The sequence below is a fragment of the Salmo salar genome, chromosome 23, assembly GCF_965601325.2.
Source record: "Salmo salar chromosome 23, fSalSal1, whole genome shotgun sequence".
Lineage (NCBI taxonomy): Eukaryota > Metazoa > Chordata > Actinopteri > Salmoniformes > Salmonidae > Salmo > Salmo salar.
This window is the reverse complement of record NC_138313.1, coordinates 43065001-43082946: the sequence shown is the minus strand read 5'-3', so window position 1 is coordinate 43082946 and position 17946 is coordinate 43065001. Positions and strand designations below refer to the sequence as shown.

General features: G+C 45.7%; 1 pseudogene across 1 annotated transcript in view; it reads right to left on the bottom strand.

Moving 5' to 3' along the window:
- Window positions 1-1005: 1005 nt before the first annotated feature.
- The window catches only part of LOC106584659 (very-long-chain 3-oxoacyl-CoA reductase-A-like), a 37144-nt pseudogene continuing 20203 nt past the window's right edge, over window positions 1006-17946 (bottom strand). Inside the window, exons 2-11 of the transcript XR_014382360.1 lie at window positions 17059-17105; window positions 15749-15824; window positions 13119-13226; window positions 11614-11678; window positions 11223-11281; window positions 10584-10604; window positions 9289-9370; window positions 7968-8033; window positions 6673-6822; window positions 1006-2644 (exon numbers count right to left, since the gene is read on the bottom strand). The product of XR_014382360.1 is annotated as a very-long-chain 3-oxoacyl-CoA reductase-A-like (transcript). The remainder of the gene's footprint in view (window positions 2645-6672; window positions 6823-7967; window positions 8034-9288; window positions 9371-10583; window positions 10605-11222; window positions 11282-11613; window positions 11679-13118; window positions 13227-15748; window positions 15825-17058; window positions 17106-17946) is intronic.

Sequence of the window (17946 nt, the reverse complement as noted above, 5' to 3'; positions counted from 1 at the left end):
TTGTGAACAGAGTGCCCCATGGTGGCGGTGGGGTTATGGTACGGACAGGCATAAGCTACCGACAACGAACACAATTGCATTTCATCAATGGCAATTTCAATGCACAAAAATACGAGATCCTGAGGCCAATTTTTTTTTTGGGGGGGGGGGGGATATCTGTGACCAACAGATACATATCTGTATTACCAGTCGTGTGAAATCCATAGATTTGAGAAATTCATTTGGCCCTATTGACAGATTTCCGCATAAGAAATCTTTGAAATTGTTGCATGTTGCATTAATATTTTTGTTCAGTAGAATAAGTGGAAAGCCATGTGGATGCTTTGAAATGTCTTCTGGTTAGACCTTCCAAACCAAATCCTTCAACCCAGTAAGATCTAGGTATTCCTCACACAACGAAACATTACCTCATAATGTTAGTGGCAGGTGTTTCATTCAATGTGTCCCATCTTTAACATTAAAAAGTTCAAACTCAGTTTTATCCAATTATTTTCATTTCCGTGTAAAGGTCTCAAATGAAACACAGTAAGAAGCAATAAAGTAAACTATTTAAATATTCAGAGAAGTAGCCACTTATCATTCGTCTTGACAGTCTCTGGTCATTCCGCATGCAGACAGATGTTGCTTGCTGTTCTTGGAACTCTATGACAATGGTGGATTCCCTGTTGTGATATCATAAAGTGACATAAAAGAGATAGTATTGGCCCCAAAATCTTAGTAAAGATGGAGGCTGGGAACACATTTGCTGTGCCCCCAAACGGTACACTGTTTCCTACAGTACACTACTTTTGAGTAGTGCACTAGGGGAACAGGGTGCCATTTGGGATGAATCTTACCACAAAGGAACACCGGAGAAAACATACCCCAAATACCAGTACAATGTTTTATAAAAAAAAAATTGTGGGTTTTTACACATGAGCAATAAAAACTTACCATTTGAATCCCTTTTAAACAGCATAGTACATGTTCATTAATAATATCCAGAAATCATACAAAAAGTCAGAGCACATTGCACAGTATTTTTTAAAGTTGTAAAATCATTTTTAAAAAATCGGATTATTCTACAGGTGCAAAGCAGCAGGAGTTCATTGCAATTCATTGGTCAACATCCCTGATAATATAAAAACAACTGGTGGAGTTTCACACTGTGAAAACTCTTCGAAAACGGCACCACGGTTCAAGTCTGAACATTGGTCAGAACAAGGCATACAGAGATTCAAGGCCCTCACAGACCAACACAGTCAGAAATAGTTGTGCTTGTTGTACAACGAGGCAATCTTGCACAATATATTACATACAATCTTTGGTATCTGCAATACAGTATATGAGCTGTAAGCCAACAGTTTAGTACAAATGTTGTTTTAGCTGAGTTTTTTTGTGTGTATTTCAGTTTTTGTGGATTTGTTTTGTTTCAGTTGTCCAAGCGTGTACTGTCAGCGTGTACTGTCAGCTTTTCAACTATTATTGTCACTCGTTCAGAGCTCCATACAAGGACTTCAATGTGCCAGAGTCCCTCTTGTTGGACCAAAACCAACATGAACTGGATGACAAAGAGAAAAGAATGTACTTTTTTTTTTCTCTCCATCAAATCCATAAAACAACCTTACAAGACTGCGATTGGACAACTGAAACAAAACAAATCCACAAAAACTGAAATACACACAAAAAACTCAGCTAAACTCAGCTAAAGTCAAGACAAGCTGAGGCTGGAGAGAGCTCCTTACATGGGCTAGGTCTGAAAAGCGTACAAGCCATCAACTCTGACTATTCGGGTCCTTGATTCCTCCCTCTCGAAGCTCATTGGAAGCGGTCCGAGGGGTGGGACCTTCGAGCCTGTCCTCCAATGTGCTTACAGAGGTCGGTAAGGAAATTAGGAATCAAGGACAGGAGGAATTAAGATTTGATCACTTGTACACTTTTCAGCCACAGCGTGTAAACTACACTTTGTAAAGTGCCTGAAGATATAGCTTGCTTTTACGTACATAAAATATATTTTAGATTCTTATCACCAATTATTTTTGTTACTTAGAAAAATAATAACTATTCCCTGTGCTGAGAACAAAGACCTTTTCATGTATTTTGTTCCAGCCACTTTGGCTAGTTACTTCATTCAGAGAGACATGCAACAGTTACATCAATATGGACTCAGAGACACACAAAAATATTAAAACACAGTCAAGTGAAAATTCAACACCATTATCTAATGCAGCATTGCCCAACCCTCTCATCAGGCTTCCCCAGACATTTCACATTGTTTTAACCCTAAACTGGCACACCTGACACCATTAGTCCACTAATCATCATTTGGCTAATGGAATCAGGTGGGCCAGTTTATTGCTAAAATGAAAAAATGTGAAACTTCTGGGGGGTGCCGAGGAGAGGGTTGAGGAACCCTGATCAAAACGGACATAGTCCAGGGTAGTCAGAGTAGTTGAATGGTAGTTCTATGGTCAGCTTCTAGTCTCCATTCATTGCTATGGAGTTCCGTTTATTCGCTCTTCAGCCTGTCACTCTTCCCGTTACTCTGGTTGGCCAGTTCCCTCAGCTTCCTCCTCTTCAGGTATCCAGTGCGCTGGGCTCGGTTCATCCTGGCCCCGAAGTAGATGACCAAGTTAATAGGCACCAGGACAGTGGTCAGCCAGCCCTGAAGACAACAGAGGACCAGGTTAATAGCCACCAGGACAGTGGTCAGCCAGCCCTGAAGACCAGGTTAAAATGGGCACCAGGACAGTGGTCAGCCAGCCCTGAAGACCAGGTTAATAGCCACCAGGACAGTGGTCAGCCAGCCCTGAAGACCAGGTTAAATGGGCACCAGGGTAGTGGTCAGCCAGCCCTGAAGACCAGGTTAAACAGCCACCAGGGTAGTGGTCAGCCAGCCCTGAAGACCAGGTTAAACAGCCACCAGGGTAGTGGTCAGCCAGCCCTGAAGACCAGGTTAAATAGCCACCAGGGTAGTGGTCAGCCAGCCCAGTGGCAAGAGGTTAGTTAGCACTCAGTGTGGACATACTATACAAAACATTAAGAACACCTGCTCTTTCCATGACAGACTGGCCAGGTGAATCCGGATGAAAGTTATGCTCCCTTATTGATGTCACCTCTTAAATCTTCAAAAATCAGTGTAGATGAAGGGGAGGAGACAGGTTAACTTTTTAGTGACGGGGGCAGTATTCGGAAATTCAGATGAATACGTGCCCAAATGAAACTGCCTGCTACTCGGGCCCAGAAGGTAGGATATGCATAGAAAACACTGAAGTTTCTAAAACTGTTTGAATGATGTCTGAGTATAACAGAACTCATATGTCAGGCAAAAACCTGAGAAAAAAATCCAACCAGGAAGTGGTTTGTAGTTTTTCCAACTGATTGCCTTTCCAAACTAGTGTCTGTGGGGTCATTTTGCACTTCCTAAGGCTTCCACTAGATGTCAACAGTCTTTAGAACCTTGTTTCATGCTTCTACTGTTACTGGGGAGAGAATAAGAGCAGTCTCAAGCCTGGGACCAGTGAGTTGTTTACCTCGCAGGCACACAAGCGCGCCGTTCCTTCTTTTTCCCCTCTGTAATGAATACGCTATTGTCCGGTTGGAATATTATTGAATATTTATGTTAAAAAGACCCTAAGGATTGATTGTAAATATCATTTGACATGTTTCTACAAACGGTAATGGAACTATTTGACTTTGTCTCTGGTTTTGCGCTCGCACATTATGCCTTTGGATTAGTGATCTGAACGCGCGAACAAAACGGAGGTATTTGGACATAAATATGGAGTTTATCGAACAAAACAAACATTTCTTGTGGAAGTGGGAGTCCTGGGAGTGCATTCCGACGAAGATCAGCAAAGGTAAGTGAAGATTTATAATACTATTTCTGAGTTTAGTTGACTCCAGAACTTGGCGGATAACTGTATAGCTTGCTTTGATGGCTGAGCTCTGTAGTCAGAATATTGAACAATGTGCTTTCACCGTAAAGCTATTTTGAAATCTGACACAGCGGTTGCATTAAGGAGAAGTGGATCTATAATTCTTTCAATAACTGTTGTAGATTTAATCAACGTTTATGATGAGTATTTTTGTAAATTGATGTGCTCATTCACCGGAAGCTTTGGGAGGCAAAACATTTCTGAACATCACGCGCCAATGTAAAATGGGGTTTATGGATATAAATATGAACTTTATCGAACAAAACATACATGTATTGTGTAACATTGAGTCCTGGGAGTGTCATCTGATGAAGATCAATGGTTAGTGATTCATTTTAGCTGTATTTCTGGTTTTTGTGACGCCTCTCCTTGCTTGGAAAATGGCTGTGTGGTTTTTCTTGTTTAGGCGCTGTCCTACCAATCTAATGTTATGCTTTCGCCGTAAAGCCTTTTTGAAATCGGACAATGTGGTTGGATTAATGAGAGGATTATCTTTAAAATGGGATATAATAGTTGTATGTTTGAGAAATTTGAATTATGAGATTTTTGTTGTTTTGAATTTGCCGTCCTGCTATTTCACTGGCTGTTGGCGGGGTGTCCCGCGGGTGGGACGCTAGCGTCCCACATGTCCAAGAGAGGTTAAAGAAGGATTGTTAAGCCTTGAGACATGGATTGTGTATGTGTGCCATTCAGAGGGTGAATAGGCAAGACAAAACATTTAAGTGTCGGGGTATGATAGGTAACAGGCGCACCGGTTTGAGTCCAGAACTGCAACGCTGCTGGGTTTTTCACGCTCAACAGTTTCCCCGTGTGTATCAAGAATGGTCCACCACCCAAGATCATTCAGCCAACTGTGGGAAGTAGTGGAGTCAACATGGACCAGCATCCCTGTGGAACGCTTTAGACACCTTGTAGAGTCCATGAGCCCCAATGAATTGAGGCTGTTCTGAGGACAAAAGGTGGAGGGGGTGCAACTCAATATTAGGTGTTGCTTAATGTTTAGTACACTCAGTGTACACAGTGCAGTTGGAAAGTATTCAGACCCCTTGACTTTTTCCACAGTTGCGTTACAGCCTTATTCTAAAATGGATTAAATAGTTTCCCCCCGCAATGTCAAAGCTAAAAACAGGTTAGACAATTCTGCAAATGTATTAAAAAAAAGAAATATTACATTTACTTAAGTATTCAGACCCTTTACTCAGTACTTTAAAGCACCTTTGGCAGCGATTACAGCCTTGAGTCTTCTTGGGTATAACGCTACAAGCTTGGCACACTGGTATTTGGGGGGTTTCTCCCATTCTGCTCTGCAGATCATCAAGATCTGTCAGGTTGGATGGGGCGTGTCACTGCACAGCTATTTTCAGGCCTCTCCAGAGATGTTTGATCGGGTTCAAGTCCGGGACGTTCAGAGACTTGTCCCGAAGCCACTCCTGCGTTGTCTTGGCTGTGTGCCATTGTCTTGTTGGAAGGTGACCCTTCATCCCAGTCTGAGCGCTCTAGAGCAGCAAGGATCTCTGTACTTTTCTCCATACATCTTTGCCTTAATCCTGACTAGTCGCCCAGTCCCTGCCGCTGAAAAACATCTCCACAGCATGATGCTGCCACCACCATGCTGCACCGTAGGGATGGTGCCTGGTTTCCTCCAGACTTGATGCTTGGCATTCAGGTCAGAGAGTTCAATCTTGGTTTCATCAGATAATCTTGTTTATCATGGTCAGAGTCCTTTAGGTGCCTTTTAGCAAACTCCAAGCGGGCTGTCATGTGCCTTTTACTGAAGTGTGGCTTCTGTCTGGCCACTCTACGACAAAGGTCTGATTGGTGAAGTGCTGCAGAGATGGTTGTCCTTCTGAAAGTTTCTCCCTTCTCCACAGAGGAACTCTGGAGCTCTGTCAGAGTGACCATTGGGTTCTTGGTCACCTCCCTGACCAAGCCCCTTCTCCCCCAATTGCTCAGTTTGGCTGAGCGGCCAGCTCTAGGAAGAGTCTTGGTGGTTCCAAACTTCTTCCATTTAAGAATGATGGAGGCCACTGTGTTCTTGAGGACCTTCAATGCTGCAGACATATTTTGGTACGCTTGCCCAGATCTGTGCCTCGAAACAATCCTGTCTCGGAGCTCTACAGACAATTTGTTCGACCTCATGGCTTGGTTTTTGCTCTGACATGCACTGTCAACTGTGGGACTTTATATAGATGGGTGTGTGCCTTTTCAAATCAAGTCCAATCAATTGAATTTACCACAGGTGGACTCCAATGAAGTTGTAGAAACATCAAGGATGATCAATGGAAACAGGATGCACCTGAGCTCAATTTAAAGTCTCATAGCAAAGGGGCTGAATACTTATGTAAATAAGGTAGGGGTTTATTTTTTATAAATTTACAAAAGAAATTAACACGTGTTTTCACTTTGTCATTATGGGGTTATTGTGTGTAGATTGATGAGAATAAAACATTTAAATACATTTTAGAATAAGACTACAACTTAACAAAATGTGGAAAAAGTCAAGGGGTCTGAATACTTTACGAATGCACTGTACACAGAGGATGCATTCACTATTCAGTGACGTGAAACAGAATGCTTCTACATGACAAACAGATCATATCAGCTCAGAATGTTCTGCACCAAACAGAAGAAAACGTACTGAAAACGGGGAAGGACTACCTCGACTTGTCCAACAAGAAACGTAAAAAAAAAAAAAAGATTCCAAAGTTTTTCTTTAATTTAAAAAGTTAAGGGGGATGAGCGGGTCGGTCCGTACCATGACAGCGTGGGGGAAGTAGCCGTTGGTCTGGCCCTGCAGTCCGATGGTGGTCAGCTCAGCGGCCACATAGCGCTCGGGGGTGGGCTTGTCCAGGGTGGGCTTCTTGATACGGGTCATCTTGGTGGCCACAAAGAAGGGCAGCACACTCTAGAAAACAAAAGATGCGAGAGAGAGGGAAAGTTTAGCTGATAATTAAACAATGTACATACAGCAACAGTATCCACATCAAAGAGACGACTTGAAGCCTGTTGGAGTTAGTGTTTCCCAATCTGGGACCTGGGGACCCAAAAGGGTTCACATTTAGAATAGTTGAATCAAGTGAATGAGTGCTATGGCAAAAACAAAACAAACGTTGGGTCCTCAGGACCAGGATTGGGAAACATTGAGTTTTGTGGAACTGCAGGGCTGTACGGTGTAGCCATAGCTAGCTTTGTGGGACTGTACAGTGTAGCCATAGCTAGCTTTGTGGGACTGTACGGTGTAGCCATAGCGAACTTTGTGGAACTGTACGGTGTAGCCATAGCGAACTTTGTGGAACTGTACGGTGTAGCCATAGCGAGCTTTGTGGAACTGTACGGTGTAGCCATAGCGAACTTTGTGGAACTGTACGGTGTAGCCATAGCTAGCTTTGTGGGACTGTACGGTGTAGCCATAGCGAGCTTTGTGGGACTGTACGGTGTAGCCATAGCAAGCTTTGTGGAACTGTACGGTGTAGCCATAGCTAGCTTTGTGGGACTGTACGGTGTAGCCATAGCTGGCTTTGTGGGACTGTACAGTGTAGCCATAGCTGGCTTTGTGGGACTGTACAGTGTAGCCATAGCGAGCTTTGTGGGACTGTACGGTGTAGCCATAGCGAGCTTTGTGGAACTGTACGGTGTAGCCATAGCTAGCTTTGTGGAACTGTACGGTGTAGCCATAGCTAGCTTTGTGGAACTGTACGGTGTAGCCATAGCGAGCTTTGTGGAACTGTACGGTGTAGCCATAGCGAGCTTTGTGGGACTGTACGGTGTAGCCATAGCTAGCTTTGTGGGACTGTACGGTGTAGCCATAGCGAGCTTTGTGGAACTGTACGGTGTAGCCATAGCGAGCTTTGTGGGACTGTACGGTGTAGCCATAGCTAGCTTTGTGGAACTGTACGGTGTAGCCATAGCGAGCTTTGTGGAACTGTACGGTGTAGCCATTCTACCTGCTAGAGAGGCATGTTTGTTCTACATAATACAATTGTACCTGAACGTTGGCCAACGTGGTGTCCTGCTGAAAGTGCCCCAGGTAAACAGGAAGAGAGTTCCTACCTGGACAATGATTCCCTTGGCCTTGTACTCCTCCTGAAGTCCACGAGAGAAGAAGTCCACAAACGCCTAAAGAAACCAAGAGATATCATCATCATCATCATGTACAGACCTTCTATGCCATCAAAAAGAACATGAAACTCAACATCCCAATTAGGATGTGACTAAAAATAATAATACTTCAAATCAGTTAATGAACCGGTCCACTCACCAACCAAGAATTCACAAAATGGGACAAACACCCAATTGAGACTGCATGCAGAATTCTGCAAAAATATACTTTGTGTACAACAGAAAACCCCAAACAATGCATGCAGAGCAGAATTTAGGACGATACCCGCTAGTTATCTACATCCCCCAAAAGAGCTGTTCAATTCTACATCCACCTAAAAGGAAGTGATACCCACACATTCTACCACAAAATCCTCACCTACAGAGAGATGAACCTAGAGAAGAGTCTCCTCAGCCAGCTTGTTCTGGGGCTCTGTTCACACAAACAGACCCCACAGTCCCAGGACAGAAACACATTTAGACCAAACCAAATTTTATGAGAAATCAAAAAGAACTACTTGACACTGGAAAGTATCAACCAAAAAAACCCTGAGCAAATTGAAAAGCTATTGGTCCCTAAACAGAGAGTACAGTGGAACAATACCTGCCCACTGACTAAACCCAAATGAAGAAAATCCTTGACTGTCTACAGACTGAACTTAGCCTCGCTGTCTTCTCGAGAGCCAGGTCTGCCTATGTGTCCACTGCCCACAAAATGAGGTACAAACTGCGCTACACCTCCTAACCTGCCAAATGTATGACCACAATAGGAGACACATGTTTCCCCACAGAGCACACAGACCCATAAAGAATTGGAAAACAAATCAAAACATTGATAAACTCCCATATCTGTTAGGCCAAATACCATAGTGTGACATCACAGTAGTAAGATTTGTGGCCCGTTGCCATGACAAAAGGCTAACCAGAGGAGCACAAACATTGTAAATACAAACTATACCTGTATTTATTTTCCCTTTCATACTTTAACACTGTACATAGTCAATAATATAGCATTTGAAATGTCTATATTCTTTTAAAACTGACTAATGTTTACCGATTGTTTACCATTTGCTTTGTAAACATACATTTCCCCATGCCAATAAATCCCTTTGAATATGAGAGAGCGCCCCCTACTGAACTACAGCTGGAGAACCAAAAGGCTTCGCTATATGTAACAAATCCTACTATGGAACATTTTATAAACACGTGTGTTGTATCCGTCGGACTGCGGGTGGTGCGTGTCTGTATATAGAGGTCTATGAGTGGCCCTTGCCTTGGAAGAGGAGTATACAGTGAGGAGTGGGACAGGATACATGCCACTGGCAGAGGAGATGTTGAGGACCACACCTTTGGACCTGAAACACACAAAACAAAAAAAGGGGATGAGAGGACTTTCCTCTTGTTCTGCTATGGTGCGCTGGAAGGTGCCGTGGTCTGTTTGTCAGAGTACAAGCAGACTAGCTCCACTGTAAACTGCCACACACAGTAATCAAAGTCACTGTGTGGGTTGCCATGGCAGCCGCTTGCTGACGTAGTTTGCGCCCCTGTTGCTGCAGTGATGTAGTGAAAATGGGGTTGGTTGGCCCCTCACCTTTCCATTGGCCCAGAGATCCCATGTGATTCGGCCGAGCCAATCTGAGGGCGCACTTTGTGTGAATTGAAAAGCAGCTGGTCAGAACGGGGAACAAAGAAAGAGGGCTAGAAAGAAGGAGGGGAGGCGCAGCTGGGAGGTGGGGGAGGCGTTACTGGGAGGTGGGGGAGCTGGGAGAAGGGGGAGGCGCAGGCGGCGCAGCTGGGAAGAGGAGGAGCTGTGTATTAGTGTATCCTCTGGATAACACTCTGTTGGTCTCCTGTTCTAAACATATCAAGCCCCGTCTCCTGTTCTAAACATATCAAGCCCCGTCTCCTGTTCTAAACATATCAAGCCCCGTCTCCTGTTCTAAACATATCAAGCCCCGTCTCCTGTTCTAAACATATCAAGCCCCGTCTCCTGTTCTAAACATATCAAGCCCCGTCTCCTGTTCTAAACATATCAAGCCCCGTCTCCTGTTCTAAACATATCAAGCCCCGTCTCCTGTTCTAAACATATCAAGCCCCGTCTCCTGTTCTAAACATATCAAGCCCCGTCTCCTGTTCTAAACATATCAAGCCCCGTCTTCATATCATGGTCCTAATAGAGCACATTTAGGCTTTTCTGATGTAGGTTCCAGCATTGGAATAGCCTGAGTGCCACAGCCCGTTTCTGCCCTCTTGCCAACTCTTTATGGAATTAGAGTGGCGAGGAGTGGAATGATCGCTCAACAGACTGGTACCCACACTGGCACTAGAAGGGGGTGGGTGAAAAATCAACCACTCAGGTTGACAAAGGATTTTATTTAGGATTTGTAGTTTAACGGTGAAGCACGGCATTGTCACGTGGATGAGCATGGCAAGACTTTGCCTGAGACGTAAAACCCCTTATAAAGAGCTGCCTCAGACTACCTAGTTTGGAACTAAAGCAAATAAAAAGTGGATGTCCGTTCCTTTATGAAATGTGGCAACAGCACTTATAGAAGGAAACCAACTCACCTCTGAACCATTCTGGGTCATCTGAAAAGGGAAAGAACGCTCAACTCCTGAGCAACAGGTCAACGATGTGGCTGCAGCATCTACAGTACAAACTAAATATGACTCGAGGGACACTACTACAGATCACACTTTATGCAAATATTCAATTTCCGGACAAAATTCTAATTTCGATTGGACAAGAAAGTTGTCTCTAAAAACACTGTCATTTAAAATTATACAGGACCAGCGATGAACTTTAGATCCCACTACAGATTTACCCCAGTGGCATTATGGGAGATGTATGGCACACTGGTACATTTCAGCCACATGAGAGGCAGGGCAAGAGGGAAAGAGAGAGAGAGGAAGGAAGGGTAAGAAAGGGTAGTCCATGGGTGAACACTGACAGTTTGGTGTAGTTCACCGATGCTCTGGGAACCTGCAGGTAGCACAGCAGCAACAGTGGAGAAGGAGGAGAGGAAGAGAGAAAGATGGATTCCCATCTACATGCCGTCTGTGCCAATGTGTCGTCAATACGTCGTCTTACCACTGAAAACCATGAACTTTACCTCAGACAGACAACGTGCACACCGTCACTGATAAAAATATACTAGATGATAAATCTATGGTATACATATACACTCATAGAAACGCTCCAGAAACGAGAGAACTCTTACCTGGCAAACAGAGGTCATGTTGACATTGATCATGTTGGTGATGAACTAGAATGAAGAAAAACATTAGTTTAAGTGTAAAAACTCTCCTCTCAAACTTTAATAATTTCAAACCGTTTTACGTCATCCAATTGTGTTTCACGAATTTTGCACAGTGTGATATGTTCCGAATCCAATTTACGCAACATGTTACAAATGTTGTTGTGCAATCCCAGATTGCATCTTTAAATCATTCCAAATGCGAACAGTCTTAGTTTATTTTTCTACAGCTAAAGTAACGCTAGGAACTTTCTGGAACTCAACTGGTTTCAAAAGGTGTCAGTCTCCCTGAAGTAACTGATGGTGAGCCCATGCTTCACACCAAAAAAAATAAAACTCACGTTGTCCAGGTCAGGAATATGCAGGAAGTACTCAGGGTAGGGATAGGAGATTCCAACATTGTTCACTGTTGAATATATATATATTTTTTTATTAAAGCATACGAGACCATAGTTATTGGCAATAAGTAAATGAAAAACCGTGCTGCTGTTACACTTGAAAGCCACCAGGGGGCAGCAGGACCTTATGAGAGCAAGGTGTTCATAAAAAGGGCACACAACCACACCTTAAACTGGAAGAGCAAGCCAAGCAGCACATGTACTTATGGGCTCTCACACAAAGAACAATGGTCTTGTCTGAAAGAGACACGGTCACACAGCAAGAATGTGGACTGACAGAGAGTGACATGTGAAAACTAATAAACTCTGTAGGTACTTCCTAACGCATATCAGTAGGCGGTTCATTCTGAATGACCACACTGACAATAGAGTAACACTTCTACTGTTTTAGGTTTTTAGGGTCACATAACTCCAGGGTTAGAACCCAGGACTGACTGCATCTTATTTTCTAAGGTGTCAAAGTACATTCCACGGACCAGCGGCATGACCGGACATTCCACGGACCAGCGGCATGACCGGACATTCCACGGACCAGCGGCATGACCTGACATTCCACGGACCAGCGGCATGACCTGACATTCCACGGACCAGCGGCATGACCTGACATTCCACGGACCAGCGGCATGACCGGACATTCCACGGACCAGCGACATGACCGGACATTCCACGGACCAGCGACATGACCGGACATTCCACGGACCAGCGGCATGACCGGACATTCCACGGACCAGCGACATGACCGGACATTCCACGGACCAGCGACATGACCGGACATTCCACGGACCAGCGACATGACCTGACATTCCACGGACCAGCGACATGACCTGACATTCCACGGACCAGCGGCATGACCGGACATTCCACGGACCAGCGACATGACCTGACATTCCACGGACCAGCGACATGACCTGACATTCCACGGACCAGCGACATGACCTGACATTCCACGGACCAGCGGCATGACCGGACATTCCACGGACCAGCGACATGACCGGACATTCCACGGACCAGCGACATGACCGGACATTCCACGGACCAGCGGCATGACCGGACATTCCACGGACCAGCGACATGACCTGACATTCCACGGACCAGCGGCATGACCTGACATTCCACGGACCAGCGGCATGACCGGACATTCCACGGACCAGCGACATGACCGGACATTCCACGGACCAGCGACATGTGTTGTTATAAACTAAAGTGTTAACATGCATGCCATCATAGTGTCAGTCTGTGTTGTTGGGAAATGTAAAAATAACACTGACACGTTTACCTCGGTACAACAAACAAAACGTACAATGTCAAAAGTGTGTGTGTGTGAGAGTCGTTTATCTGCGTAGATTACGAGACCGATGTCAGTATGTGGTTTGTGAGGATATTTTGTGAAACAGATGAGAAGGTGGTGGTATACAGAGCGAGGACGACCAGACAAAAGGAACACCTACCCAACACTCCGATCTCCAGGCCCGCCAGTCCAGCCTCGATCTTGGGGTAGATGTCCGACAGACCAAAGTCCACAGCGATGGTCCTGGTCTCCACCTTGTATTGCTCCTCTGTAAACAGGAAGAAAACACAGTTGGGTTAACGGTGGGACATTAATACAACATTCCATTAACGATGAGCGTGAGGAGAGCAGTACATACTCGAGGAGAGATTTACATGGTTGTCTGGCTGTGTTTCAATGCTTTCCTAATCAGTTATAACTTAGGTGCAGACAGGAGGCAGCGAAGCTAACTAAAAACTATTGAGACAGTCATGTGGTTTATCACACTTTCAATGGTCAGTTCCAATGTAATGTAGAGACAACCTGAAAAACACACCCATCACGTGGTCTCCACTTCCTGTGGCCCACACACTCACACCACACACTCACTCACACCACACACACACACACCACACCACACACTCACACCACACACTCACACCACACACACACACACACTCCACACCACACACTCACACCACACACTCACACCACACATTCATACGTTATCGTCAGCTCATTCACTGACTGCACTAAGCCCATTCCATGTCCCATCCAACAGGTCCCTCTTTCAACAACAAAATATTCCATTAAAAAAATGTAAAATAAAAAATCAGCAGTGTGAAAATACACAACTTTCCCTACTCAAACAGGACTGGGCAATGTATAACAAACAAACCCTTAAACAACCTCCTTTCCCTCTTCTCCTTTAACACGCCGCAATTAGAATGTAGAATAGTCGTTTGTCTATTGTGCGCCCCGGGGAGATATGAGAGAAAGATTCAGGGGGATGTGCCAGTCACAGAGCGGGAGATTCAGGGGGATGTGCCAGTCACAGAGCGGGAGATTCAGGGGGATGTGCCAGTCACAGAGCACAGCCAGGAGTCACCACTGCTGGATAAGGGGTGACATTTTAGTAAAAGTCTTGGAGAGATGCACTACATGGCCAAAAGTGTGCTGCTCGTCGAACATCTCATTCCAAAATCATGGGCATTAATACGAAGTTGGTCCCTCCTTTGCTGCTATAACAGCCTCCACTCTTCTGGGAAGGCTTTCCACTAGATGTTGGAACATTGCTGCGGGGGACTTGCTTCATTCAGCCACATGAGCATTAGTGATGTCGGACACGGATGTTGGGGGTGATTAGGTCTGGCTCGCATTCAGCGTTCCAATTCATCCCAAAGGTGTTCGATGGGGTTCAGGTCAGGGCTCTGTGCAGGCCAGTCAAGTTCTTCCACACCGATCGACAAACCATTTCTGTATGGACCTCACTTTGTGCACAGAGGCATTGTCATGATGATTGTAACAGGAAAGGGCCGTCTAGAATGTCTTTGTATGCTGTAGCGTTAAGACTTCCCTTCACTGGAACTAAGGAGCCTAGCCCGAACCATGAAAAACAGCCCCAGACCATTATTCCTCCTCCACCAAACGTTACAGTTGGCACTATGCAGTCGGGCAGGTAGCGTTCTCCTGGCATCCGCCAAACCCAGATTCACCCGTTGGGAATGCAAGATGGTGAGGCGTGATTCATCACTTCAGAGAACGCGTTTCCACTGCTCACGAGTCCAATGGTGGCGAGCTTTACACCAATTCAGCCGACGCTTGGCATTGCACATGATGATCTTAGGCTTGTGTGTGGCTGCTCAGCCATGGAAACCTATTTGATGAATCACCCGACGAACAATTATTGTGCCGACATTGCTTCCAGAGGCAGTTTGGAACTCGGTAGTGAGTGTTGAAACCGAGACAATTTTTTACGTGCAACAGCACTCGTCGGTGCCGTTCGGTGAGCTTGTTTGGTCTACTACGTCGCAGCTGAGCTGTTGTTGCTCCTAGACATTCCCACTTCACAATAACAGCACTTACAGTTGACAGGGGAAGCTCTAGCAGGGCATCCTATGATGGTGCCATGTTGAAAGTCACTGAGCTCTTCAGTACGGGCCATTCTACTGCCAATGTTTGTCTATGGCGATTGCATGGCTGTGCGCTCGATTCTATACACCTGTCAGCGATGGGTGTGGCTGAAACAGCTGAATCCACTAATTTGAAGGGGTGTCCACATACTTTTGGACATGTAGAGTACAACACAGGCCTGCCTGCACGGACATCTTCATCTTCCCACACACTGTGCCCTCAACCCGACAGCTTTCCATGACGACAGCCATCTGAAGGGCTTCCAGGCTTCCACAGACAGGAGTGTGTATCCCCATGTCATATACAGTTCCTGTAATGATGTACAGACTAGCCTTTAGTAAAAGCTGGGGAAGCTTTTTAAAGTAGCCCCCATCTTACACGTCAGCAGACCTGGTGTACACACACACACACCCCCCCCCCCTCTAAAAGGGATGGAATGAGAATATGTACATATAAATATATGGATGTGCAATGACTGAGCAGCATAGGCAAGATGCAGTAGATGGTATAAAATACAGTATATTCACATGAGATGAGTAATGCAAGATATGTAAACATTATTAACGTGATGTTATTAAAGTGACTAGTGATCCACCCATTTGCATTGGGACGACTGCCAGACAGTCAGAAAGAGGTGCACACGCACACACACACACACACACCGACTCATACACTTACCAAGCTGCCTGGCGACGTCATCCAGCTTGTCCTGGGAGCGACTGATGAGCATCATGGCGAACCCTTTTCCAGCCAGCTGAGAGGGAGGGGCGAGAAGACGCAGTATACCTGAACACCATCACTCCAGTTACTGAACACCATACTGAACCAGGGAACTCCACTGGTCTTGAATGGGAGACTCAATAGGAATCAAGCTACGCTGTTGCACGGGCCAACTACCACGTCTTGACTGGGAGAGACCTGTTGCATGGGCCAACAACCACGTCTTGACTGGGAGAGACCTGTTGCATGGGCCAACAACCACGTCTTGACTGGGAGAGAGAGAGCCTGTTGCATGGGCCAACAACCACGTCTTGACTGGAGAGACCTGTTGCATGGGCCAACAACCACGTCTTGACTGGGAGAGACCTGTTGCATGGGCCAACAACCACGTCTTGACTGGGAGAGAGAGAGACCTGTTGCATGGGCCAACAACCACGTCTTGACTGGGAGAGAGAGAGACCTGTTGCATGGGCCGAACAACCACGTCTTGACTGGGAGAGAGAGACCTGTTGCATGGGCCAACAACCACGTCTTGACTGGGAGAGACCTGTTGCATGGGCCAACAACCACGTCTTGACTGGGAGAGACCTGTTGCATGGGCCAACAACCACGTCTTGACTGGGAGAGAGGGCCTGTTGCATGGGCCAACAACCACGTCTTGACTGGGAGAGAGGCCTGTTGCATGGGCCGACCAACTACCACGTCTTGACTGGGAGAGAGAGACCTGTTGCATGGGCCGACCAACTACCACGTCTTGACTGGGAGAGACCTGTTGCATGGGCCAACAACCACGTCTTGACTGGGAGAGAGAGACCTGTTGCATGGGCCGACCAACAACCACGTCTTGACTGGGAGAGAGAGACCTGTTGCATGGGCCGACCAACTACTACGTCTTAACTGGGAGAGAGAGACCTGTTGCATGGGCCAACCAACTACCACGTCTTGACTGGGAGAGAGAGAGACCTGTTGCATGGGCCGACCAACTACTACATCTTAACTGGGAGAGAGAGACCTGTTGCATGGGCCGACCAACTACTACGTCTTAACTGGGAGAGAGAGAGAGACCTGTTGCATGGGCCGACCAACTACTACATCTGGGCTTTTACTACTACTCTAAAACACATGGCTCAATGACAAGGGTTCTCCAACTCAACATGGAACTGTGTGTGTGTGTGTGTGTGTGGAACTGAGTAGTAGCCTGGGAACCACTGCTCTCGTGTGTTTTTCTATGGAGGAAATGAAATAATGGGCCCATGCAGGAAACTCACCTTCTCCGCATAGACTTTCCCGATTCCGTCTGTGGCTCCCGTCACAACTGGAGATAAAAAGGAAAGAGAGAGAAAATGGGTAAGAGAAGTCAGTACAGAGAGGCTGGTACTGGTTCTCATAACATTTCAGCCTGGTGCCAAATCACTATACACCACACTTCAAACTGTATCGACTGCTAACATATAGTGGGGAATATATAACATAGACCCCCAATATATTGGCTAACATACTGAACAAAAAGAAAATGCCACATGCAACTATTTTACTGAGTTAAAGTTCATATAAGGATATCGGTCAAATGAAATGAATGTTAGTTCCTAATCTATGGATTTCACAAGACTGGGCAGGGGTGCAGCCATGGGTTAGCCTGGGAGGGCATAGGCCCACCCATTGCGAAGCCAGGCCCAACCAGTCAGAGGTTTTCCCCACAAAAGGGCTTTATTACAGACAGAAATACTCCTCAGTTTCATCAGCCGTCCGGGTGGCTGGTCCCAGATGATCCTGCAGGTGAAGAAGCTGGATGTGGAGGTCCTGGGCTGGCATGGTTACACGTGGTCTGCGGTTGTGAGGCTGGTTGGACATACTACCAAATTCTCAAAATGACGTTGGAGGTGGCTTATGGTAGAGAAATTAACATTTAATTCTCTGGCAACTGCTCTGGTGGACATTCCTGCAGTCAGTATATCAATTGCACGCTCCCTCAAAACATCTGTAGCATTGTGTTGTACAACAAAACTGCACATTTTGCACATTTTAGTGGCCTTATTGTCCCCAGCACAAGGTGCACCTGGGTAATGATCATGCTGTTTAATCAGCTTCTTGATATTCCACACCTGTCAGGTGGATGGATTATCTTGGCAAAGGAGAAATACTAACAGGGATGTAAG